This window comes from Lolium perenne, chromosome 1 (genome assembly GCF_019359855.2).
Source record: "Lolium perenne isolate Kyuss_39 chromosome 1, Kyuss_2.0, whole genome shotgun sequence".
Lineage (NCBI taxonomy): Eukaryota > Viridiplantae > Streptophyta > Magnoliopsida > Poales > Poaceae > Lolium > Lolium perenne.
Window position 1 is genome coordinate 104,938,265 of NC_067244.2, and position 27,333 is coordinate 104,965,597.

Here is a 27,333-nt window from a genome sequence, read left to right on the forward strand (position 1 = left end):
GAATACTATAAGGAGATGCACATGACAATGATGAGTGCCAATGTGGACGAGCGAGAAGAGCAAACAATGGCAAGATTCTTGAATGGATTGAACATTCCCGTCAAGAGGATAGTGGAATTCTTGCCTTACACCAACATGGTTGAATTGCTTCATCAAGCTACAAGAGCCGAGCGCCAAGTGCGAGAAGACATAGCAAGTGCAAAAACAAAGTCCTTCTTCGCCGCGCGCAATGCAACAAACACCTCCTCAAGCATCAAGAACACAAGTGCTATTGCTCCCAAGGATCCTCCTAAGCAAATGAAGAGTGCCTTCAAGACAACAAGCTTCAAGCCGGATCAATCAACTATGTCCTCCAAAGCTTCCACGGGATCTAGTAACATCACATGCTTCAAGTGTGGAGCTCAAGGACATAAATCCTTTGAATGCAAGAACACAAGAGTTATGATAACTCGAGATGATGGAGATGTGGAGTACTTGAGTGAAGGAGAATATGAAGCCTTGGTACAAGCCGCAACCAATCATGAAGATGATGACTTGGAAGACCAAGAGCAAGTCCTATGTGTGCATGATGCAAGCCCATCCCTTGTGGTGACCAAAGTGTTGACAACCCATACACTCCCAAATGAAGATCAAAGGTGCAACATCTTCCAAACAAGAGCCGGAATCAATGGCAAGTCAATAAAGGTTATCATCGATGGAGGGAGTTGCCACAATCTTGCAAGCACCGAACTATGCTCCAAGCTCAACCTCACACTCCGGAAACACCCCCATCCTTACCATGTGCAATGGCTAAGTGACAATGGAAATGTCAAGATTCAACACACCGTCTCCGTATCCTTCAAGATTGGCGCCTATGAAGACACCATTGATTGTGATGTAGTGCCCATGACGGTGTGCCACATGCTACTTGGTCGCCCTTGGCAATATGACAAAAGAGCAAGCCATGATGGCTACACAAATGCCTATAGCTTCAAGGTCGGCGACAAGACATACATCCTACGCCCAATGACTCCTAGCTAAGTGATTGCGGACAATGCAAAGGCTCTAGCGAGGGCAAAGGAAGCTACCATCACTAGTGAGATGAGTGATGAGAGAGTGACCCACCAAAAGGAAAGTGAGCGCCACAAGCCATATATGAGTGAGATGAAGAGTGTCCTCATAGCTACCAAGAGTGAGATGAGAGAATTGCACCACAACCCATCCACCATATTGCACTATGTGCTTATTTGCAAGGGGCCATCTTCGGAGACTAACAACTTAACAACACTTCCTTCGTCTTTGTTGTCTCTTTTGAAGGAGTTCCAAGATGTCTTCCCCGACGAGCTTCCTCATGGACTACCACCGCTTCGAGGGATTGAGCACCGCATCGACCTCATACCCGACGCTCCTCTACCAAACCGCGCCGCCTACCGCACCAACCCCGAAGACACAAAGGAGATCCAACGACAAATACAAGACCTCCTCGAAAAAGGGTATGTTCGTGAAAGCTTAAGCCCTTGTGCGGTTCCCGTGATTCTTGTTCCTAAACCTTATGAGACGCAACGAATGTGTATGGATTGTCGCCCCATCAATGCCATTACCGTTCGATACCGCCATCCCATTCCGCGTTTAGATGACATGCTTGATGAATTGAGCGGTGCCACGATTTTCTCTAAAATTGATTTGCGCAGTGGCTACCATCAAATCCTCATGGCAATAGGTGATGAATTGAAGACGGCATTCAAGACCAAACTTGGTCTCTATGAATGGCTTGTCATGCCATTTGGTCTTTCAAATGCTCCATCTACTTTCATGCGACTCATGAATCACATCTTGCGACCTCTCATTGGCAAGAGTGTGGTTGTCTATTTCGATGATATTCTCATTTATAGCAAAAACCTCGAGGACCATGTGCAACATGTGAGAGAGTTCTTGTGCATCTTGCGTCATGAAAAGCTTTATGCTAACCTCCCCAAGTGCACCTTTGCTCAAAACAAGTTGGTTTTCCTTGGCTTTGTGGTTTCCGCCAATGGCATTGAAGTTGATTCTTCCAAGGTTGAGGCCATCCACAATTGGCCCACTCCTACCAATGTTGGTCAAGTTCGAAGTTTTCATGGACTTGCCGGTTTCTACCGCCGCTTTGTGAAAGATTTTAGCACCATTTCTTGCCCTTTGAATGAGCTTACGAAAAAGAATGTTCCATTTGTGTGGGGCAAGGCACAACAAAAAGCTTTTGATGAGTTGAAAAAGAGACTTACCGAGGCACCACTTCTTGTTCTTCCAAAGTTTTCCAAAACTTTTGAGATTGAGTGTGATGCTAGTGGACTCGGTATTGGTGGAGTGCTTATGCAAGATGGAAAACCCGTGGCATACTATAGCGAGAAGTTGGATGGCGCACGCCTCAACTATCCTATATATGACAAGGAACTTTACGCTTTGGTTCGTGTTCTTGAAGTTTGGCAACACTATCTTTGGCCAAAAGAGTTTATTATCCACTCCGACCATGAGTCTTTGAAATATTTGAAAAGTCAACACAATTTGAACAAAAGACATGCAAAGTGGGTTGAGTTCATTGAGTCCTTTCCATATGTAATCAAATACAAAAAGGGCAAGGACAATGTTGTGGCGGATGCTCTTTCCCGCAAACTCACCCTCTTACTCACTCGTTTGGATATTAGTGTGGTCTTGATGAAATCAAAGATTTATATGCTTCCGATACTTTCTTTGGCCCAATCTTTGCAAAGTGTTCTAGTGATAAGGGCATCGATGATTTCTATTTGCACCAAGGATTCTTGTTCAAGGGCAACAAACTTTGTATTCCCATGTCTTCGCTTCGCCTTTTGCTCTTACAAGAATCGCATGGTGGTGGTCTTATGGGACACTTTGGAAGAGACAAGACATAGGCCATGCTCTCCACTCACTATTATTGGCCAAGAATGAAGCGCGATGTGAAGCGCCTTTGCCGACGGTGTACAACATGCTTACAAGCTAAGTCAACTTCCAACCCCTATGGTCTTTATACACCATTGCCTATTCGTCATGCTCCTTGGTCCGACATTAGTATGGATTTTGTGTTAGGATTGCCTAGAACCAAATATGGTCATGATTCCATTTTCGTAGTGGTTGATCGATTCTCTAAAATGGCACATTTCATACCATGCTCCCGAACGGATGATGCTTCACACATTGCTTCCTTGTTTTTTAGGGAAATTGTGAGACTCCACGGTGTACCAAGAAGCATTGTGTCGGATCGAGACGTCAAGTTCATGAGTTACCTTTGGAAGACACTCATGGCCAAGTTCAACGTCAAGCTTTTGTTCTCCTCATCCTCGCACCCACAAACCGATGGGCAAACCGAAGTGGTGAATCGAAGCCTCTCCACCCTACTACTAGTCCTTGTCAAGAAGAATTTGAAGTCATGGGAAGATTGCATCCCGCATGCGGAGTTTGCCTACAACCGCGCCAAGCACACTACAACATTGAGAAGCCCGTTCATGGTTGTCTATGGCTTTGAGCCTCCTACGGCGATTGACCTCCTTCCTCTACCGCTACATGAGCAAGTAAACATGGACATCGACAAGAGAGCACAATACATGAAGAAGCTACATGAAGATACAAGGGCAACAATCGAGCAACAAGTTCTTCGTCAAGCAACACGCCTCAACATGAAGAAAAAGGCACGGATCTTCAATGAAGGGGACCTAGTGTGGTTACATCTTCGCAAGGACCGTTTCCCTCAAGAAAGAAACTCCAAGCTCAAGCCCCGAGGCGATGGTCCCTTCAAGGTCCTCAAGCGAATCAACGACAACGCCTACGTCATCGACATACCAACATCCAAGTACTTGGTGAGCAACACATTCAATGTGTCCGACCTCTCACCATACCATGAAGATGAAGAGACGTTAGAGTCGAGGACGACTCTTTCCCAAGGGGGGAGATGATGTAGCCCTACCCAAGGTCGATACTACATCAAGACCGACAAGCCCTCCTCGTGGTCCAATGACATGAGCTCGAGCCCAAGCCCTACACCAAGAGGTGAATTCGCTCCTCTCCATGTATGCTTTTGACACCCCTTTGGATGGCTTGCTACTTCATGCCAATACCCTATGTTCAATCAGGTACATCGACCAAGAAGCGAGCCATGAAGACCAAGCCAATGGAGAGAGAGCTGGAAATGACGAAGAGGGAGCTACAGTTGCCAGGCCGGAACTTCCGCCCCCCAGGACCGGAACTTCCGGCCAGATGCCCTCCAGATGCCTTCCAGCACCCAGCGAAATGGATCAGGCCGGAACTTCCGCCCCAAGGGACCGGAACTTCCGCCCAAGTTCTGCCCAAGTTCCGGTCAGGGGCGGAAGTTCCCTCTGACCGGGACAATGGCGCAATTCCGGAACAAGGCCGGAACTTGGCCGGAACTTCCGCCCCGACCGGAACTTCCGCCCCTCCAGAACGGAACTTCCGCCCCTGACCGGAACTTCCGCCCAAGTTGACCGGAACTTCCGCCCCATCGAACTTCAGCACGACAGCACTTTTCAGCGTGTAACTTACCTCTTCGCCCCCACCTATAAATAGCCTTGTTGGCTCAGATCTGAGATTAGACTTGATGTGAAATTAAACCTGAGCTTAGCTCACCCTTGTGGGAACCCTACCTAGATCCTTGATCTTGTACCCACCCGGACTCCTTATCGACTTGTCAAGATCTCTTTGGTGACTTCTATCGTTTGTTTGATCTTTTGCTCGCACTTCTACCTATTTGGTATTTTGCTTGCACTTCTATCAACCTTCCGGTGTTTTCACCCTTCTAGATTTTGCGAGCTTCGATTTGCCGATCTCTTTGCGGGACTTCTACCGGAAGGTCTTTTCTCGCAACCTCTATCGAGTAGGTGTATCGGGCCTACGAGGGAAAACCGGTTTGTGTGCGTGTGTGTGTTGTATCCCCACGATTCCCCCTCGCGTTCTTCATGTTCATCGCGTTCATCCACCTATCCCCACGAGTTCCACCCAAATCCGTGAAGATCGGGCACATCCTTGGACTTAGTCCACATCAAAAGAACTCCGGCTTCATCTACGGTGAATCCTGGTGCTTTCCCTGCAGCTATCTGGTTCTTGATTCCGTCGATGCTAGCGTTTCCTTTCTAGGCTTCCTTGATATGACTAATCAAGGTGGGTTGAAGCTCTATGCTGGCTAGGAATCCTTCACTAACAAGTTCAAGTCTAAACTGTTCAAACTCATGAAACAGGCTGGGTTGCTCGATTGCGATCATGGAGTTCAACTTACACGGCAGTCGACTCAAAGCATCTGCTACCACATTGGCCTTGCCGGGGTGGTAGTGGATCTCCATGTCGTAATCCTTGATCAATTCTATCCATCTGCGCTGCCTCATATTCAGCTCCTTCTGGGTGAAGATATATTTCAGGCTCTTGTGGTTGGACTAGATCTCGCATCGATTACCCATGAGGTAATGACGCCAAACTATCAAGGCTAGGACTACGGCTGCAAGTGCTAAGTCGTGGGTTGGATAGTTCTGCTCATGTTGCTTCAGTTGTCTTGAAAGGTATGATATCACTTTGCCTTCTTGCATAAGTACACATCCAAGACCAATCTTGGAGGCGGCGCAATAGACGTCAAAGGGCTTGGTGATGTCCAGCATGATCAGGATTGGGGCTGAGGTCAGTCTACTCTTGAGTTGCTGGAAACTCTCTTCACATTTGTCCGTCCATTCGAACTTGTTGTCCTTCTTCAACAGTTGGGTCATTGGTCGAGCGATGCTCGAGAAGCCTTCAACAAATCTACGGTAGTATCCGGCTAATCCCAGAAAAGCGCGGACCTCGGTTTGGGTGGTTGTGGCTTGCCATTCTGTAACAGTTTTGATCTTGGCGGGATCTATGGAAATTCCTCCTGCAGACAAAATATGTCCCAGTAATCCTACTTCCTTCAACCAAAACTCACATTTGCTGAACTTGGCATACAACTGGTGGTGTCTAAGGGTTTCTAGGACAGTCTCCAAATGTTGTTCGTGTTCTTCTTCGGATTTGGAGTAGATAAGAATGTCGTCGATGAAGACAACGACAAACTTGTCCAAAAAGTTCATGAAGATCTTGTTCATGAGGTTCATGAAATAAGCTGGGGCATTGGTTAATCTAAACGACATGACGTTGTACTCATACAACCCATATCTGGTGGTAAAGGCAGTCTTTGGAATATCGGTGGCACGAATCTTTAGCTGATGATAACCAGTCCTAAGATCTATCTTAGAGAACACTTTGGCACCGGTCAACTGGTCGAACAAGTCTTCTATCTTGGGTAGGGGGTTCTTGTTCTTGACGGTGACATCGTTAAGCTTACGGTAATCCGTACATAAACGAGTGGCACCATCCTTCTTGTCCACAAACAAAACCGGTGATCTCCAGGGTGATGCACTAGGTCGAATCAAACCTTTGGCTAACATGTCATCAATCTGCTTCTTCAGCTCCACTAGCTCTGTTGGGTTCATATTATAGGCTCTCTGGGCTATAGGTCCAGTTTCGTGATTAACTCGATGATGAACTCGATATCCCGATCCGGGGGCATACCGGGTAGATCATCCGGAAACACATCAGGGTATCGACAAACGACCCTGATTTGATCTAGAGTTGGTTTGGCTACACTTTGGTTGCAGGTAAACTTTCTGGGTAGTCTTTCAGATACATGTTCAACTAGGATACCGGTGCTGCTAATCATGGTGATGGCTTTCTTGGCACAGTCAATCAGTCCATGGTGTTTTGACATCCAGTCCATTCCTAGTACGACTTCCAAACCTTTGGTTCCCAGAATAATCAGATTGGCATAAAAATCTACTTCATGGATTCTGATGGGTACATTTTTGCAAAATTTTCTGGCTTTGGTGGTTGATCTGGGAATTTGAACTATCATAACATGCTTCAAACTGATAGGTTGGATTTTACTTGTGGATGCAAAGTCTTCGGTGACAGATGAATGTGATGCTCCTGAATCAAACAACACTCTGGCAGGTACGGAGCTGACAGAAAACATACCCAGTACAACATCTGGTGCTTCCTGGGCTTCCTCGGCGTTCATGTGGAAGAGACGGCCGTTGCGGTTATTGGGGTTGTTGGGGGCGAACTTCTTGCCTGTGGAGACGCGGCGTTGCTGCTGAGCAGGTGCAGCGGTGTTGGCGGCATTCTTGGCTAACCTCTTGGGGCACTCGTTGGAGTAGTGTCCCACCACACCACACTCATAACAAGTGATGGTGGCCTTGTCCTTGGTTGCGACGGGGATGGCATTGCTTCCAGTTCTGGGGTCAGTGTTGGTGTTGTTGGTGTTGTTGTTGGGGGCTCGGGGCGGAGCGCGGTTGAAGTTGTTGTGGTTGTTGTTGTAGTAGTTGTTGTTGTGGTGGCCTCCTGGCCTGGAGTTTCCTCCACTCCGGTTCTGATAACCCAGGCGTGAAGTCTGCATCTGGGGCTTGTTGTTGTTTCTTGGGGTGAAACCTCCGCTTGAGCTGGGGCGATACTTCGGAGCATTGCTGGGCCCACTCTGGTGCATCATGCGGCATTTGCGGTTCTCGTTGGCTTGGTTCAACTTGCCTTCCATCTGGATGGCGGAGTCCACTAAGGCTTCAAGGTCGGCAAAGGGGATGTTGACGAGGACAGTCTGCATCTCATCATGCAGTCCGTTCAGTAATCTCTCCCGCCTCTTCTCGGTGGTGTCGCTCTCGTCGGGGGCGTACCTTGACAGGGTAAGGAACCTGTCGCGGTATTCTACCACCGTCATCCATCCTTGCTTGAGTTCGCGGAACTAGTCCCTCATCTTCTTGATAAGACCCGGGGGCACATGGTACTTGCTGAACTTGAGCTTGAAGTCTGCCCAAGTCATGAATTGACCTGCATTCATGGCACGGGTGCTAGTCCACCAGGCTCGGGCTGGTCCGGCAAGGTAATGGGTTGCGAACAAGACCTTCTCCTTGGCTTCTACTCCGGCTACTTCCAAGTTGTTCTCCATAGTCTGGAGCCAGTCGTCGGCGTCGAGGGGTTCTTCGGTCTTGCTAAACACCGGAGGGTTGGTGTTCTGGAAGTTCTTGAGCTTTGATCCGGGGTGGTCATGATTTCCATGGCCTTGGTTGGCAAGGTTTTGCATCGGCCATCAGGGTCTGCAGCAGTTGCATCATGGCATCGTTGTTGTTGCGATTGGGAGGGGCCATCTAAACATAGAGAAGATCATGAGATAAGAGGGAAATTTCTATGGTTGATTTTGAGTAAGTTCATCAATTTAAAACTTGAATTCTTTGGATGAAAAACACAAACATTCATTCATTCAACACCACACATTACATCTTACAAACTAACACTTCCATGGTTTTAAGAACCAGTCTCTCATGCTACGATACAACGGACGGGATACAACTCACACCTACATAAGTGATCAAGTGCAACTACTCCTCATTATCAACATCGATCGGGACGAAGTCGTCGGGTCCTGCCTCCAGGAACTCATAGTCCTCCTCCTCGGTGAACTCGTCCTCCTCAAAGTCGTCGTCATCGCTCAGGAAGGCTCTTCCTCCCTGAAGGTCTATACCTCCATCATCTTCCTCCATCTCTCTCAGCTGGTCCTCCTGGGCCTTGACAGTGGCCTCCAAAGATGCTATCTTGGCGCGAAGGCACACAATAGTAGCTTCCTTCTTGGCACGCTGCTGGCGGAGTGTCTTGCGGTCACGGGCAAGTAGTTTATCGCCTCACCCTGCTCGGTGATGTGAGCGTGGGTCTGGTTGGCGTACGAGCGGGAGGCGTCCAGATCCTTCTGAGACTGGTACAGCATGAAGTCGAGGTACTCTGCATGGTGCCTCAGCTCAGGGTGCGGCTGCAGCTCCATGGGCACTCCTATGGCATCACGCCTCACGAGATGCGCGAAGCGGGAGGCGAGGATGTGCACCACATTCTGTCCACATAGACGCGCAAGTGCCTCTTGAAGGGCACGTGCGAGTCCGTCGAGCCAGTTGCTCTCGCGGAAGGAGAAGAGGATCCTCTCAGAGCTAGGAGGCTCCATCTTGCCCCTCAAGTCAGCGGTGATGATCCACTGCAACTCTCGTCTGGCCTGGTCATTCACCTCGATTCCGTGGAACTCGGGGTGAGGGCGTCCAAGAAAGTCCGAGAGGGCATTGAGGTCGTGCTCGAAGATCAAGCTTCCTCCATTCCCAAGCTGGTAGAACTTGGTGTTGATGGGTTCATTCGGCTCCATCTAAAAGCGAAATGGATAAGTAAGTTAGAGAGTGAACAAGTGTGGCAAAATTTTAAGTAGATTCAAATAAGAAAGAGCATGATTCATTAATTTTTGAAAAGATCTCAAAGACAAGAGTGTGAATAAATTTTCATAAATATTCTCTTAATTTGATTTCAAAGTTAAGTTTTTTCTGAACGTCCATTCTAACTAGGGTCTTCTAAGGTCAAACAATGGCTCTGGTACCAACTTGTCAACACCCGGATTTTTAAGTCCAGATGCCTATTATGTCATTCATCGCAATCCCAGGAATATTGTTGTTGCGAGGCATAATAGTCGAATATCATAGTCATCATTCATTACAAACCATATTGTCTTACAAATTCAGATCACATGATCCATATTACACAAATAGTTGATCTATTGATCAACGAACAAACACATGTTCATAGCGGAAGCGTAAATAGAAATGGACTCTCTAGTCCACAGGCCAACGCTTGACGTCGGAAGACTCCTAGTTATCGTAGCCGTCCTGCTGGTCATCTCCTTGGTAGTTCTGTTCATCTTCATACTCTGGCCATTTGAATAGCCAGGGACACAGACGTGAGTACTTTAAGTACTCGCAAACTAATACTAGTGTAAGTGCTAACAATTCTAGTAAGGGGGGTGCTAAGCTCTAGTTTAATTTGCATAAAGCCAATTTTAGTTCACAAGTATTTGATAAAGACTTATTCATGTGCTAACTAACTCAAGTGGGAACATTAGTGTCATTCCCACAAATCAGTTGTGATTCACAAACAAGTCACCATTCACCATTCACTTCACCAACATTTTCAAGAATCTGACACCGGGAACTGTATGGCCTTTCCAACCGTCCGTAACCGTGGACACGGCTATTTGAATAGGTTTACACTCTGCAGAAGTTGCACACTTGTGCCACAACATTTGATTACATCCATCGATGATAACCCCGAATCATCGTAACATAGTACGTGGATCATCAACCATAATCTTTCACTTACAAACCCTAGTATAGGCACCTCTCCCCATAAGCTTGGCCTCCCAGTGAAGACCAACTGTCAGCCTGGGAACTGCACAGGGCTTGGCCGTACAATTCACCTCAATTCACATCATTTCTCATACAACGGAGGCTGCCTCGGCATAACCCCTATGATGCTTGTTTAGAGGGAACCCATACTAAGATGCGTAAACTTCCAGTTAAGCCCTACCCATAATCAGGTATTGTGGGGGTACTCAAAAATTGGAAAGGTATCGCATCCAAACCAATATCAGTTTTAATCAAAAATCACCATCTTCTCCAAGTCATATTCACCTTCAAAAATCATTCAATGGAATGACTCATCATTCCAAGGTTTCAAATTCACTTCAAGTCACATGTTCCCATCTAGAGTAGTCACCTTTAGTTATTAGCACTAGCACTAATCATGAGGGGTGCTATCTTGCTTGGCTAGCTTTGAGACTAACGTTACTACTCTAGTAATACTCTTAACTTAGACCAAAGTTAACTATAAAAGTAACTCTATAATAAATCAAGTAAAAACTTGCACGGTAAAAACTTGGGATAGGATTGTTGTAAGTAAGGTAAGACTAATGGTGCCTTGCCCCAAAGGGCTTTGCACTTTGCAAGAATATTAGCTTGCCTTGGTAGTGGTCAAAGTTCTCCTCTTCCTCCTCTTGGTAGAATCCTTCCTCTTCCTGGTATTCTCCGGTGCTAGCGTCTAGATTCGAATACGAGGTATAATCACTCAACAAGGTTCAATAGCTATACTAAGCACAACATGACTTCACACAAACTATTATAATCACACACATAACACAATTAGGTGTATTGGTTTTCTTTCTTGAGGAAAAATAATTTCCTCTCATTACATATGTAAATGATAGTTTCCATTTAGTGTTTGAGGAAATAATTTCCTCTCATTGAATCTTCTTAAGATTTAATTTCCTCAAACCATCATGCATGAAATCATGTTGACCTAAGTCAACCATTCATCATCATCATTTGGGAAAATGATTTAAATGAGGTAGAATACCTCATACTATTTAACAATGCTAATTATGATTTAATATCACCAAGTATTTCATGTGAGAGTATTTTGACCAGGGTCCAAACTTCATATGAAAGTACCTGGGACAAGATTTAAATGAAGTAAAACACTTCATATGATTTGCATAACAGTTTTGGATAATATCATTTAACTAAACTAGCCATATAGTCCTTTATTTAAACTAGGCCATGATCACCCAGAGTGACCACACCATATTTTTACAGAAACAATTAGTGTAAGTGAAATGTGAGCTATGAGAGTTCAAATCAACATAATATCATTTTTGGTTGATTTTTAAGAATTATTTGAATATGCAAAAGTCCCTGACTTGTTCTTTTTGTCACATTATTTCTACAAACGATCTCACAGTGACACCAGGGTAGTATTGTATATCTTTTCAATAGCTTTCCAACAATATAAAGTTTGCTAAATTTGACCAAGCCAATTTGAAACTATTCAATTTCAAACACAGGGCCAGTATTGAATGTAAACCAAATCTGAAAAATCGAATTTGAAATAAAAGGGCTGGCGGGAAAACTAGTTGGGCCGAAACGGTTTAAATGGACAGAGTCCCCCACCACGCGTCCACGCACGCCTGGGTTGTCTGACGGTGGGCTCCACCCGTCATTGGCTCATCCAACCCGAAGCGGTACGGGGAACGTGGGACGTTGGATTAGATCCAGATCGAACGGCGCTGGTTCATCGTCGTCGCCGGCAAGATACCCTCACTGGCGCGGCAGCAGTAGAGGGTCAGAGGGATCACCGTGGCTCCAGCGAAAGTGGGCAGTGTGCTCGGTGAAGCGGTGGTCGACGGCGAGGCGACTGGTAGCAGCGGCACGTCCTGGGGCGGCTCCAATCGGCGGCGAGCTTCCGCGGTGGCATGCGGCAGTGATGCGTCGATTGGCGAGCTACGGTGGCTAATCCGAGCAGTGAGGTGGTCGAGGAGCTTGAGGGAGAAGAGGGGAGGCTGCTGGTGTGCTCAGATCGTCCAGGGGAGGTGATGAGGTCTAAGACCCCGTGTGTGGCCCGATCTCGCGGATTGACTTCGAAACCAAGAGGGGAGATGGGAAAACGCGAGGAACACGAAGAACACGACGAACACGAGGAACTCCGAGACTCACGCACGCACACCAACCCGATACACCCGATACTTACCCCCGTGGCTCGATGGACCACGCCAATAGAATCACCCGGAAGAGGCACGCGGCAGAATTCCCGGTGAGAGACTGGTGTTGGAGAAAAGAGATTGGTGAGGGAGAGAGAGTAGCTTGTACTAGAATCTCACTCAACAATATCCAAATCAACAACAAGGATGGCCTTGATTACAGAGGGATGATACCCAAGGGAGACTAAGCTCAAAGGTAGGTTTGAGTTCAAAACAAGTCTAAAGAGCTAAAGGGGCGTCTGGGGTGCTTATATAGTCTTACAAGGCGTCACGGGCCGAAAAGGTATGAAGGAAACAAGTTCGGGCCGATTGGGCGACTTAAGTTGTGCAGGCCAGTCAGGGAGCCGGTCAGACCGGGCCTGGGACCGGGCAGGCGGGTCCAGACCGGGCCTGGGACCGGGCGGCAACCAGACGAGGTTCCGAGGCCCCGGGATGTTGCCCGGATGGCACGAGCGCAAATCCCGGTTTGGACCGGGCGGCCCGGTCAGGAGGCCGGTCAGACCGGATTCTGGACCGGGTGGCCCGGTCAGGAGGCCGGTTTGACCGGGTTCTGGACCGGCCGGCCATCTTCTCTTCCTTGCGCTCTTCGGGCGACTTCCGGTCCAGCTCCATGTCCATCTTCACGTCCAGCTGCTCCTCTCCTCCTCTTGACCATGGTGTATCCTCCTCTTCGTGCTCTTGATGCTCCTTGTACCTAATGACACATAACACGTCGGCATGAGGTAGCAATCCATCCAAAGGGGTACCAAGATCAAGGGTGGTGAGGAGGGAGTTCACCTCATCATGGAGAGCTTTAACTCGGGCTCGTGTCATCGGTCCACTTGGGGGACTTGTTGGTCTTGGTGTAGCGACGTCGGTGACCGGGGCTACATCATCTCCCCCCCCCCTTGGGAAAGAGTCGTCCTCGACTCTTGCACCTCCTCATCTCCATGATAGGGTGACAAGTCCGAGACGTTGAACGTGTTGCTCACCAAGTACTTGGATGTCGGTATGTCGATGATGTAAGCGTTGTCGTTGATGCGTTTGAGGACCTTGAAGGGGCCATCTCCTCTTGGCTTGAGCTTGGAGTTGCGCTCATGAGGGAATCGTTCCTTCCGGAGGTGGATCCAAACGAGGTCTCCTTCTTCGAATATCCTTGCCTTCTTCTTGGTGTTGATGCGGTTGGCTTGACGAAGAACATATTCTTGTATGGTTGCTCTTGTCTCTTCATGTAGTTTCTTGACGGCGGCGGTGCGCTTGTCGAGGTCCATGTTGATGCGCTCGTGGAGGGGAAGCGGAAGTATGTCGAGTGCCATGTAAGGTTCGAAGCCATAGATGACCATGAAGGGGCTCCTTGATGTAGTCTTGTGCTTGGCGCGGTTGTAGGCGAACTCGGCGTGAGGAAGGCACTCCTCCCATGACTTCAAGTTTTTCTTCACGAGGATGCGTAGGAGGGTGGAGAGGCTTCGATTGACCACTTCCGTTTGGCCATCCGTTTGCGGGTGCGATGATGATGAGAACAAGAGCTTGACTCCAAACTTCGCCATGAGTGACTTCCAAAGATAACTCATGAACTTGACGTCTCGATCCGACACAATGCTTTGCGGTACTCCATGTAGGCGGACAATTTCCCTGAAAAACAATGAAGCAATGTGTGAAGCATCGTCGCTCTTATGGCAAGGTATGAAATGAGCCATCTTAGAGAATCTATCCACTACAACAAATATGGAATCATGACCATGCTTAGTGCGAGGCAAGCCTAGAACGAAATCCATGCTAATATCGGTCCATGGTGCATAAGGAATAGGCAATGGCATGTAAAGACCATAAGGGTTGGAGGTAGACTTAGCTTGTAAGCATGTTGTGCACCGACGGCAAAGGCGCTCCACATCTCGCTTCATCTTTGGCCAATAGTAGTGGGTTGAGAGCATGGCATATGTCTTGTCACGTCCAAAGTGACCCATAAGACCTCCTCCATGAGACTCTTGCAAAAGCAATTTTCGAAGCGAAGACTCGGGAATGCAAATCTTGTTAGCTTTAAACAAATAGCCATCATGCAAATAGAAATCATCCACTCCTCGCTCAACGGAGCACTTCTCAAAAATTGGAGCAAAGAAAGAATCGGAAGGATAGAGTTCTTTGATCTCTTCAAGTCCCAAAACATGAAAATCCAAACGAGTTAGCAAAAGGGTGTTTTTGCGGGAAAGAGCATCCGCCACAACATTGTCCTTGCCCTTCTTGTATTTGATCACATATGGGAAGGACTCAATGAACTCGACCCATTTTGCATGTCGTTTGTTCAAGTTGTGTTGGCTTTTCAAATATTTCAAGGACTCATGGTTGGAATGAATGATAAACTCTTTTGGCCAAAGATAGTGTTGCCAAACTTCAAGAACACGAACCAAAGCGTAGAGCTCCTTGTCATATATAGGATAGTTGAGGCGTGCGCCATCCAACTTCTCACTATAGTATGCCACGGGTTTGCCCTCTTGCATAAGAACACCACCAATACCAAGCCCACTTGCATCACACTCAATCTCAAAAGTTTTGGCAAAATTTGGAAGAACAAGAAGGGGAGCTTCGGTAAGGTGTTTCTTCAACTCATCAAAAGCATTTTGTTGGGCCTTGCCCCAAACAAACGGAACATTCTTCTTGGTAAGCTCATTCAAAGGGCAAGCAATGGTGCTAAAATCTTTCACAAAGCGGCGGTAAAACCCGGCAAGTCCATGGAAGCTTCGGACTTGACCAACATTTGTAGGGGTAGGCCAATTGTGGATGGCCTCCACCTTGGAAGAATCAACTTCAATCCCATTAGCGGAAACCACGAAACCAAGAAAAACCAATTTGTTTTGAGCAAAGGTGCATTTGGGGAGGTTATCATAAAGCTTTTCATGGCGCAAGATGCACAAGACCTCTCTCACATGTTGCACATGGTCCTCGAGGTTTTTGCTATAAATAAGAATATCATCGAAGTAGACAACCACGCTCTTGCCAATGAGAGGACGCAAGATGTGATTCATGAGGCGCATGAAAGTTGATGGAGCATTGGAAAGACCGAAAGGCATAACGAGCCATTCATAGAGACCGAGTTTGGTCTTGAATGCCGTTTTCCATTCATCACCAATAGCCATGCGGATTTGATGGTAACCACTACGCAAATCGACTTTAGAGAAAATCGTGGCACCACTAAGTTCATCAAGCATGTCATCTAAACGCGGAATGGGATGGCGGTAACGGACGGTAATGGCATTGAAGGGGCGACAATCCATACACATCCGTTGCGTCTCATCCGGTTTAGGCACAAGAATCACGGGAACCGCACAAGGGCTAAGGCTTTCGCGGACGTACCCTTTGGCGAGGAGATCTTGAATTTGACGGTTGATCTCCTTGGTCTCTTCGGGGTTGGTGCGGTAGGCGGCACGGTTTGGAAGCGGAGCGCCGGGTATGAGGTCGATGCGGTGTTCTATGCCTCGGAGTGGTGGTAGTCCATGAGGGAGCTCGTCGGGGAAGACGTCTTGAAATTCCTGCAAAAGAGACAACAAAGACGGAGGAATGTTGGTTAAGTCGTTAGCCGCCGATGATGGTCCCTTGCATATGAGCACATAGTGCAATATGGTGGATGGGTTCTCTTGGAGCTCTCTCCACTCACTCTTGGTGGCTAGAAGGACACTCTTGGACTCACTCATATATGGCTTGTGGCGCTCACTCTCTTTGTGGTGGGTCGCTCCCTCTCCTCTCATCTCACTATGGTGGGTGCGGAGTTGTGCCCTCGCTAAAGCCTTCGCATTATCCGCGATGATTTGGCTAGGAGTCATCGGGCGCAACTCGAACTTCTTGTCGTTGACCTTGAAGGTGTATGTGTTGGAGAGTCCATCATGTATAGCCTTCTTGTCATATTGCCAAGGGCGGCCAAGCAACATGTGGCACACCGTCATGGGTATCACGTCACACTCGATGGTGTCCTCATAAGGGCCGATCTTGAAGTTGACGGTGACGGTATGCTGTATCTTGACGTTGCCCTTGTCACTCAACCATTGGATATGGTAAGGGTGAGGATGCTTGCGGAGAGTGAGGTGGAGCTTCTCACACAACTTGGTGCTTGCAAGGTTATGGCAACTTCCACCATCTATGATGACCTTGATCGACTTGCCACCAATTCCGGCACGGGTTTGGAAGATGTTGCACCGTTGTTCTTCCATATCATGAGGTTGTGTGGTTAGCACCCTTGTGACCACAAGTGAGGGACTTGGGTCATGCTCACATAAGAGAGGATCTTCTCCACTTTCTTGCTCATAAGCTTCTTCACTTTCCACGGCGGCTTGCACAAGGGCTTCATATTCTTCCTCATCAAGAGTCTCGATGTCACCATTCTCCATAGTGATCATAACCTTGGTGTTCTTGCACTCAAACGATTTGTGACCTTGGGTGCCACACTTGAAGCAAGTGACACTAGAGGGTCCCGTGGATGCCTTAGAAGAGGCGGTGGAGGAGACCGTTTGCTTCATGCGACTTTGGATAGTCGGCTTCTTGGAAGGTGTAGAGGATGCGTCGGCCTTAGCACTTGTAGCGTGAGGAGTTGATGTAGTAAGAGGAGTCGGTGTAGCGAACTTGGAGGAGAAATAGGACTTGGCCTTGGAGTACTTGATGTCCTCAATCACTTGGCGCTCGGCCTTCGATGCTTGGTGGACTAACTCAACCATGTTGGAGTAGGGTTGGAACTCGACGATCCTCTTGATAGGGTAAGTAAGGCCATTGAAGAAACGAGCAATTGTTTGTTCCTCGGACTCTTGGATGTTGGCTCGCATCATAGTGAGCTCCATCTCCTTGTAGAACTCCTCAACGGTCTTGGTGCCTTGCTTCAACTTTTGGAGCTTGTTGAAGAGGTCGGTCATGTAGTGCGCGGGGACAAAGCGAGCATGCATTTCTTTCTTCATGTCTTCCCAAGTGTCAATAGGAGGTTCACCCTTTTCTTCTCGAAGAGTGAGGACTTGCTCCCACCAAGTGTTGGCGTAGTCTTCAAACTCGAGTGATGCCATAGCCACTTTCTTGGCACCGGAGTAGTTGTGGATGCGGAAGATCTTGTCCACCTTGAGTGCCCATGAGAGGTAGGCTTCGGCGTCGTCTTCACCTTTGAACTTGGGCATGTTGAACTTGAGTTTGCCATACATGTTCTCTTCATCCTCCAAGTTTCTTCTACGAGGAGGGGCGCCGTCATCTCTTGCGGCTAGAGGTGGAATAGGAGGTCTTCTACGGCCAACCATAGCATTGGGTTGGCGTTGAAGATGAACGCTTGCTTCACTTGGCTCACGGTGAGGATGTGGTTGAAGATCTTGTCGCGGTTGAGGACGATGCTCAATGTTGGGTCTCTCATCTTGATCATGGTGTAGCTCTCCTCGTCCACGTTGATCATGGCGAGGGTGGCGACGGAGATCTCGCCGAGGTGGATCTTGAGGATCTTGGTCTTGGGGATGGACATCACGCCCATGGTGAGCATGGCGATTCGCTTGGTGACGATCTTGGTGAAGGACTTGGTCTTGTGGAGGACGCTCATGTGGACGAGCATGGCGATGTATTTCTCCACGCCTAGAGTTGGAGCGGGAGTCTTCATGACGAGCATGTGAGCGATGATGTCGATGATGGTCTTCATGCCTTGAGGAAGAGCTTGGGGACGAAAGGCCACCATGAGAGTAATAGTCCTTTGACGAGCTTGATGAAGAGGAAGTAGAGCGGTGTCGACGATGACGACCCAAGTTGGTGATGGCGCGCTCGAGGCTATCCATGCGCCGCTCCATGTTGGCATCATTGGCCGCCATTTGGCCATTCAAGTTGTCCGTAGCTTCACGAAGAAGAGCCAAGTCTTGGTTCATGGTGGAGAAGTTGTGAGCCACCTCATCGTATTGCTCATCAATGCGGGTCTCGAAGAGGGAGAGTTGCTCCTTGAACTCTTGTCGTTGCGTCCATAGGTTGTGTTGAGTAGCCAACCTCTCGGTGTTGCGGAGGATCTCTTCATCCCTATTGGTATCTCCGTTCCTATCCATGAGGCAAAGACAAGAACTATGTTGTGTATGTTAGTGGAAGGAGACTACCTCGCACTCTTACCAAGGTAAGATAGTATTGAGGCAATCCACCAAACTGAAAGCAAGATCAAGTGTATCGGGAACACACGCAAAACCACACGCAAAAGCTAGCAAATATGGTGTTAGGCGAGTGTGGTGGAAAGCCAAAAGACAAATCCAAGATCGAGTATGTTGTTAAAAGTGGGTGAGGACGAAAAATCCAAATGTCAATGTGAAGATCACTATAAACACGGAAAAAGTTGTGGAACACACACACGAGATAAGCGGGGTTAGTGCAACCAAAAGTGAGCGGAAAAGTGTATGTATAAGTGCTCGGTGTCACACTAACACAAGGAGAGCCAAAGCTTTGGTTGCAAAGGAAGAGACAACAAGATTCACACGCGGCCTCTCTTCTCCTATCTCTCTTTGCTTAAAAGCTTTTTCTCTTTTGTATATGGTGGCACTTGCACTCGTTTGTATCTTTGGTGGCACGTGGACACTTTGTATGTATGGGCGTATGGATGTATGGATGTATGGATGTATGGTGCTGCTCGCACTCTTTTTGTGTTTTTGGGGCTTTTTGACGCACTATGTTAGCGTTAGCCTCGCTTTTGCTATCTTGCCACACGAGTGTTTGCTTGGGTGCCTTACTCAACGCGACACACACACCTCACAATGCGGGGCCACGTGCAATGTCTCGCAACACTAGACAAGCAATGCTCGATGGGATAGATCGCCAAAGGAAGAGGGGTTACAAGGTGCAAGCTGCAAGTTATACCTGCGATGGTGGTGGTGGCGGTGGTGGTGGTGGTGGAGATCGCCGGAAGACGAGGTCGAAGGAGGGGGCGTTGCTGCGCCCGGTCTGCGGCCCGGTTGGACCGGCTCCTGGACCGGCCTGGCCGGTTGTACGGCCGGTCGACCGGATTCTGGACCGGCCCGGCCGGTCTGTAGCCCGGTTGACCGGTGCTCAACCGGATCGCGCGATTTCTCTCTCTTGTTCTTCACGAAAACCAAGCCAAATCGACCAAATCGAAGGGAAACGATGGAATTGGAGGCTAAAAGTTGGGGAAATAGTAGATCGAGCACAACAACACCAGATCCACGGACCAAAACCACTCAAAACGCAACCAAATCACAGATCGGTCAAGAGGCAATTTAGGGCTATTTTTGGGGATTTTTTGGAAAATTTTCTAGGGACGAAATCGAGTGGGTGGAAGGTCAAATCCGCGGTAAACAAGAGCTGCTGATACCATATGATGAGGTCTAAGACCCCGTGTGTGGCCCGATCTCGCGGATTGACTTCGAAACCAAGAGGGAAGATGGGAAAACGCGAGGAACACGAAGAACACGACGAACACGAGGAACTCCGAGACTCACGCACGCACACCAACCCGATACACCCGATACTTACCCCCGTGGCTCGATGGACCACGCCAATAGAATCACCCGGAAGAGGCACGCGGCAGAATTCCCGGTGAGAGACTGGTGTTGGAGAAAAGAGATTGGTGAGGGAGAGAGAGTAGCTTGTACTAGAATCTCACTCAACAATATCCAAATCAACAACAAGGATGGCCTTGATTACAGAGGGATGATACCCAAGGGAGACTAAGCTCAAAGGTAGGTTTGAGTTCAAAACAAGTCTAAAGAGCTAAAGGGGCGTCTGGGGTGCTTATATAGTCTTACAAGGCGTCACGGGCCGAAAAGGTACGAAGGAAACAAGTTCGGGCCGATTGGGCGACTTAAGTTTTGCAGGCCGGTCAGGGAGCCGGTCAGACCGGGCCTGGGACCGGGCAGGCGGGTCCAGACCGGGCCTGGGACCGGGCGGCAACCGGACGAGGTTCCGAGGCCCCGGCATGAGGTAGCAATCCATCCAAAGGGGTACCAAGATCAAGGGTGGTGAGGAGCGAGTTCACCTCATCATGAAGAGCTTTAACTCGGGCTCGTGTCATCGGTCCACTTGGGGGACTTGTTGGTCTTGGTGTAGCGACGTCGGTGACCGGGGCTACATCAGGAGGCTTCTATTTATAGGCGAGCAAGTGACCGTGGCGTGGCGGTGAACTCGACTATGGCGCGGCTTCTCCGGCGGTCTAGCGAGCTAGGCGATGGCAGCGCACTGTTCTACACGTCATGGTGGTTCGATAGGTGGCGCTAGCTAGCCGAGGCGGTGCCCAACCTGGCCGGGTTGCTTCCGTGTCTAGCGGCGTCTGCGGCGGTGTTTCTCCTCCGTCTCCGGCGGTGGCGGTCACGGGTCGGGTTGTGGCCATGTCTGGCGGCTTCGTGGTCGTGTGGTGATGCTCAACCCGTCGAGAAGTGGTCCAGGGCGTGCTCGAGGTGGTGGCGCGGCGCGTGTCCAGTGATGCACGTGGCGTGCACACGTGCGACGCCAACGGCATGCCGATGCCGTTCTGGTGCGTGCACTCCGGCGATGGTCGCCGTCCTCCTCGACCGTGGCTTGCCTAGGCTGGTATAGGGAGGCGAGGTGGAGCTCTGTGGCACTAGGGCCGTGGATGGGGAAGAAGGAGAAGAGAGGTGGAGCTTGCATGTGGCACATGGCCGGCATGGCCATGTCCATATCTTGCTAGCCCCTCTTCTTAGGGTTGCTAGGGCTGGTGTTGGATGAGAGGGGATTAGGGAACCAGTAGAGCTCAAGTGGGCATTTAGGGTTAGGCCAAACACTATTCAAAATAGTGTTTTGGATTTGCTCCTATTTGCCAAATTCAAAATCTTGCCAAATTTGGTTGAGGTCGAGTGGTTCAAAATTTCAAAATTGTGGGTTTGGATGAGTGGTAAATGACCAGAAACATTCACAAGTGGTGGTGGAATTTTAAAAATAAAAGAAATGCAAATTTGCAAAAAGTGAGATTGTTAACAATGTTAAAAAGTCTCAACTTTGCATGGGCATAGATTTTGATCCAAGTTGATTTTGCTATGGTGGTCTTTATGAAAGTTGTTCACCTTGATGTGTACTTGGATGTGGTACGAAGAGTTGGGAAAGTTTAGTTTGAAAAACTTGAAAACCAGGGGCTCAAAGTAGTGACCAGAATATAAATGGCAGATTTGACCATTATTCTATGTGAGCTCAATTTGAGTTTGGACTTGATTTGATCTGTGTTTCTTTGATTCCAAAAGTTGTAATAAGTGTTTAGTAACATATTACAACTAATGTTGAAGGTCAAATTGGTCTAGGGTGAAGATTTGCAAAAATGGCATAAACCATATGTGAGGGTTTTAGGGTTTTTCTTATTTGATTTCTTTCTTTTTTTATTTGATTTGATTTGTGATCATCTCTTGATCACTTTAGGGTTTTAGGGTTTATCTCATAAGCACAAGAACAAACATCATGGCATATCACTCAAAATGCACAAGTCCTATGCATAGCTCTATATGCAAATAAAAGTTTTTGTTGGTTCTAAATTTTGGATCTCTGGAATTCTTCTTCTTCCTTTTTATTGCAATTTGGGATGTTACAGCCCGGCTGGACCGGAAGTTCCGCCCCCAGTGACCGGAAGTTCTGGCCAGCCGAAATTTTGACAACAACCTTCGTTTTTCGTTTTGGCACTAACCCCTTGTGTTTGGACTTTGGTTTGCGTGCCATTTCAGCTACCACAAAGCTTCCGCAACATCGACAACGACGACGGCACCCCGAGGATCCAAGCGATTCATTTGACACCTCCACCACCATCGCAAGTTCAAGATCGTCGGCCACCATCATCAAGTGGTATAACTTGCCTCCTAACTTGTAGCCCTAACCTCTTTTGCGTACCTTTCCCATCGAGAGTGGCTTTCTAGTGTTGTGAACCATTGCGCAAGCGTCCCGACCGTGAGGGTGTGCGTGTGTTGAGAAAAGCTACGAAGCAAGCTCGTGTGAAAATATAAGCAAAAGAAGTGTGGCATACTTACATAGATAGTAGTATCCTTGCATAGTGAGAAAAAAGAAAGAAAAATACAAAAAGAAAAAGAGTGTGAGTGACACCTATACACAAAAGAGTCCAAAGCTTATAAGCAAAAGAGAGAAAAGAGAAGAGAGGCGCCTTGCGCAAATCTTGTTGCTTCTCAATTTTGCAACCAAGCCACGGTCTCTCTTGCGTTAGCGTGACACCGAGCTAATAGTCTTCGTTTGGACCAATTTTGTTCGTGCTCATTTTCCAAGTCGCGCTAACCCCATTTTGTCCCACGCGTGTGTTCCACCTTGTGTATGCCTTTTGTGATCACCGCTCTTGACTTGTGACTTTTCGATCTTACCCTCTTTTGACAATAGACTTTTCGTTTGGTTCTTCCATTTGGCTTTCCACATCCATACCTAACACCATATAGAGTTTTTGTTTTGTGTGTGTGCATACATATCGGTTGTCCTCCGACTTGAAACACCTTTTCGATTTTGGTTTGCAAGTTTTGAGACTTTTGGTAGTTTTTCCTAACCACCCACCACATAGTTCTTATTTTAGTTGTAACCATGTCTAGTGGAGAAGGGAACAAACTACCGATTATGCGTCACCAACATTGGATAGCTACTCAAGCCGTCCACTCCAAGCTCAATGAATTTGAAGCAATGATGAAAGATACCACCATCTGTCGAGGGTACTCCCCGGCAATGCCCTGCATTTGGGGTAGGGTTAGCGGAATCCTGCAAGCTGACACGAGACATCGTTTCACAGACAAGCGGGGAGAGCGATTTACCTAGGTTCGGGGTCCTCGATGAGGTAAAACCCTTACGTCCTGCCTGTCTGTTCTTGATTATGATGATAATGGGTTACAATGGGGTGCCAAATAGTTCGGCTGAGATCTCGTCGAGAGGCTAAGTGTTATGGTGACCTAGCTCTAGATTTGCTGGTGGCTACGGTTGCTATGATTGATTCCTCCCTCGGCAGCCCCTCTTCTGGTCTTTATATAGGAGGCCAGGTCTCAAGAGGTCTAACCAAGTACGACTAGGTTTACAACAGTTTTAGATCTAATCCTTCCTTGTTCGGCCGCTTCCTTATCTTGTCCGTCAAGGATTCATCTGGTGCGCCGTCCAGGTGGCCCATCTTGCCTCCAGGTGTCTTCACGGGCCTCCAACTAATCAATACAGGATAGGGCAATGTCGGTTACCCGAAGGGTAATGCCCACGTCAGTAGCCCCCGAGTGTCTAGCCGAACATTGTTCGGGTAGAGACTGAAGCATGTTTTCTGTTGATGTTCTTCTCCTTGATTGTCCTTGTTCGCCTTGAATCAGCATTGTCCTTTTTATCGGGTGCGCGTCAGCGCTCCCGATGGGTGTAGCCCCCCGAGTCTAGGTACGGATGCTTGCAATCCGTGCGTAGACTCAAGTTGTACTACTCGAACATTCTTCTCTATCGAAGTTTTCCGCAGGTCTTCATAGGTCTTCCGATATATTCTCCACTTGCAAGGGATAATGAGTAACGGTCCCAACTTTTGTTGGTTAACTACCGATGGCAAAACAACGTTACTTTTCACAAAATCAAGTCCCCGGGCATGATCCTGGAGTGCAAACAATTTTAATCGGGTGCGCTTCTGGCGCTCCCGATGGGAGTAGCCCCCGAGTCTGGGCACAGGTGCTTGCAACTGGGTGCAGGCTCGAGCTAAATAACCCTCTTTTTCTTCATCCTTTTTTCTTCGAGTCTTCAATATATCGGGTGCGCGTCACCGCTCCCAATGGGAGTAGCCCCCGAGTCTAAGTGCAGATGCTTCGTAGTCTGTGCTTAGACTCAAGTTCACCATCCGATAGTTTTTTATTCTTTCGAGTGCTTCAAGCTTTTTATGACGTCACTGTTGACGTGCGACTGCTGTAGTTTGATTGACAGGACTTGACCTGACGGGCCCACCCTAGCTCTGCGCGGGCAGTTTTTTGGGCTTGACCAGTGCACGCGCGGCGACCGAGGCGTCTCCTCGATTTTCGCACAACGTGGGAATAATGGGCCGCCGGTTCCACTCCTTCAGGCGCCACGTGTACAGTCAGATTCGCTCCACCTCCCACGACGCCTGTGGAGTTATGGCCACGATTTTGCACAAATTCTTACGGCATAAATAGGGGGCCTCCTCTTTGTTTACCTTTCACCCCGTTTACTGCTCATCTTCTCGCTCAAGCCTTCCTGCCTCCTCTGCCTCTTCATCAGAAGTTCCGTTCACCATGGGCAAGAAGAAGAGCGGCAGCACCTTGGAGGCGGCCAAAGTCAGCCGTGATTGGAGTGCCTCCTCTATCTCCAACCGTGATATCAACAAGCTGCGCGCCCTTGGCTTCATCTCCGCATCTGAGGAGGACATTCATCTTCCAGGTGCGGTTTCTCGCCCAAAGCCCCCGAAGGGCTTCACTGTCATGTTTGCCGCCTTCCTGTTTCGTGGTCTTTCTCTTCCAGCCCACGAGTTTCTTCGTTCTCTCCTTTTCTTCTACGGGATCCAGCTCTGGCAGCTGACCCCAAACTCTATTCTCCATCTCTCCATTTTCATTACCGTTTGTGAGGCCTTCCTCGGCATTGACCCCCACTGGGGCCTTTGGAGGAAGATCTTCTATGTGAAGCGCCACAACGACAGCAATGCCCCCCCCCCCATCGTCGGTGGCGTCGGCTTTGTTGTCAGGAAGGAGGTTGATTACTTCGACTATCCAATGAAGGAGTCCGTCCAGGGTTGGCGCAACAAGTGGTTCTACTTGCGAGATCCCATAGTGTCTGGATGGCGCTCGAATCTTTCTCCCTTTGATGACGTCTTAGTGGCTCGCAAGAAGAAGTCCTGGCAGAACGCCCTCTCTCCTGAAGAGAGGGTGACAGCCGATAGACTGTTTGAGCAGGTCGTTGTCTTGAAGAACACCGGAGGCTTGACGATGTGCGGCACTGAAGTAGTTTCAGTGTTCCTGCAACGTCGAGTGCAGCCGCTGATGTCTCGACCCCACCAGATATAGCTTTATACCGGCGAAGGTGACAGGTCAAGGATCAATTCTGCCGACCTATCGGCGGATGAGCTTCGGGACGAGGTTCGTCGCCTGAGATGCCTCAGTATGAAGGACAACATTGTCTTGACATCGGCTCGTCCTCCTTTCGATCTCGACCACCTCCCTGCTGAGGTAACCTTTGCTGCTTCTTGTTTGCCTTCATCTCTGCTTTCTTCGTTGTGTTTTGCAAACTTCTCTCTTTTTCCGATAGGCTTCCACCGTCGCCCGATGCTATCCTCCTACACCAGAAAGCGGTGTGGATCCAGAGGATGATGACAACGATTCTGAGGGGACCGATGATGCCCAGCAGATCTTCGAGGACAGCGATGTCCAAGAGGGTGATACTGTCGAGGAAGTTGCTTTCGTCAGGAGCAAGCGTCGCTTGCAGATAGACGAGGATTTTATCACGATGGCTGAATCTAGTCCCAGTGACCAAGATAATGATGTCGTTGGAGCTTCTCCGCCTCCTCCTGTCGACAAGGGGCCATCAGGCTTCTTTGCTGCCGAGGATGACCTAGAACTGTAAGTATCTTCACTTCTTCGTAATTTGACTCTCGTCATCGTATATGCTAACCATTTTATTTTCTGAAGTAGCTCTGATGATGACCTCGTCCCTCTCGCAAAGAGGGCTAAGTTATCTGTCGGGAGAGCATCATCGGCTAAAGAGCCAAACCCTTCTTCTGCCAAGTCAACGCCTCCTACGAGGACGGTCGTGGAGAAAATCCCAGTGTCGAAGGTTATTCCTCCTGGCGATGCTCCCACTTCGTCGGCTTCCCGTGATCACGTAAGTATTTAATTTTGCTTTGTTTCGAACCTCCTTCTTATCGACTGAGTCTCCCTGACTTCCTTGCTGTAGCCGATTTATGCCACAGTCGATGCGGTGGTAGATTTCGCCGAGCAGTTTACCCGACTGGAGGCTGAAAATGCCCAACTTCGGAAGACCGTAAAGTCTTCGGCTGATCAGTTGCTGTTGGCCAAAAGGCTTGCCACCGAAGCCAAGAAGGAAAACGTCTCGCTGAAGGAGGAGCTGTCGAGGCTAAAGCAGCAGATGAAGGAGGAGCAAGAGGCCCGGTGTGCAACAGCGATTGCAGTCGATAAGAAGGAAGGTGTCCTCCGTGAGTCCATCAAAGACTTATTGGGTAAAATTCTCGACACATAATTCTTTTTCTAGTATTTCTTTACTGGCTGCTAATCTATCTTTCTTTCAGAGGCTGCCAACATAACTGTTACTCGATGCGATCGGCTCCGGGAGGACTCCACATCCGATGCCTTGTCACCTGCCGCTGAGTCAAATGTCCAAGTCCTTGGACTTCTGCAAAAGACCAAAGGAGCACTGTCGAGGTTGTACTCGATGATCTTCCCGAAGGTGCAGCAGGACAAGACCCTTGGCGATATGGCGGATGCCTTTCTTGTCGACTCCTCAGAGCCAGTGGAGGTATTGAAACGCCGTTCTCGATTATTCGGGGCGGTTCTTACTTTCCAACTGCTAATGGGTCATGGGCTGGGGTCTGACTTGGAGAAGTTGTCTAAGGCATTGCATATGGATGATGACAACCACTTAGTCGACCTTGAACCCTTCAAAAGGTCGGCAGTAACTTGTGCCAATCAATTGCTGAAATTGGTAGATGAAGAACAAGCCAAGCCTGCTCCTGAAGCTGCCCCTGGCGCATCGTCAGCGCCTCCTTAAACTTGCTTTGTTGTTGATTTGTAAATAAGACCAGTCGTAATCTTGACTTAGACCCATTTATTTCAGCTCTGTTGCCAGCTTGAACAACCTTTTGAATGTAATATATATCCCAGCGCCTCCCGATGGGAGTTTTATGTTAATGTCTTTCTGAATTGAAAATTGTCCTGCAGATTCCTTCATCTTCTTCCCGTGCCGAGCTTTTCTCGAACCCTTCAACTAATGCCGATTCTTCCTTGTTCGCCGCTTACATGACGAAGTGTCTCGTTTAA

The 27,333-nt window shown here is 48.4% G+C and overlaps 1 pseudogene; it reads left to right on the top strand.

The window, feature by feature from the left end:
* The first annotated feature begins 345 nt into the window (after positions 1-345).
* Positions 346-27,333, top strand: LOC139832851 (uncharacterized; annotated as a pseudogene).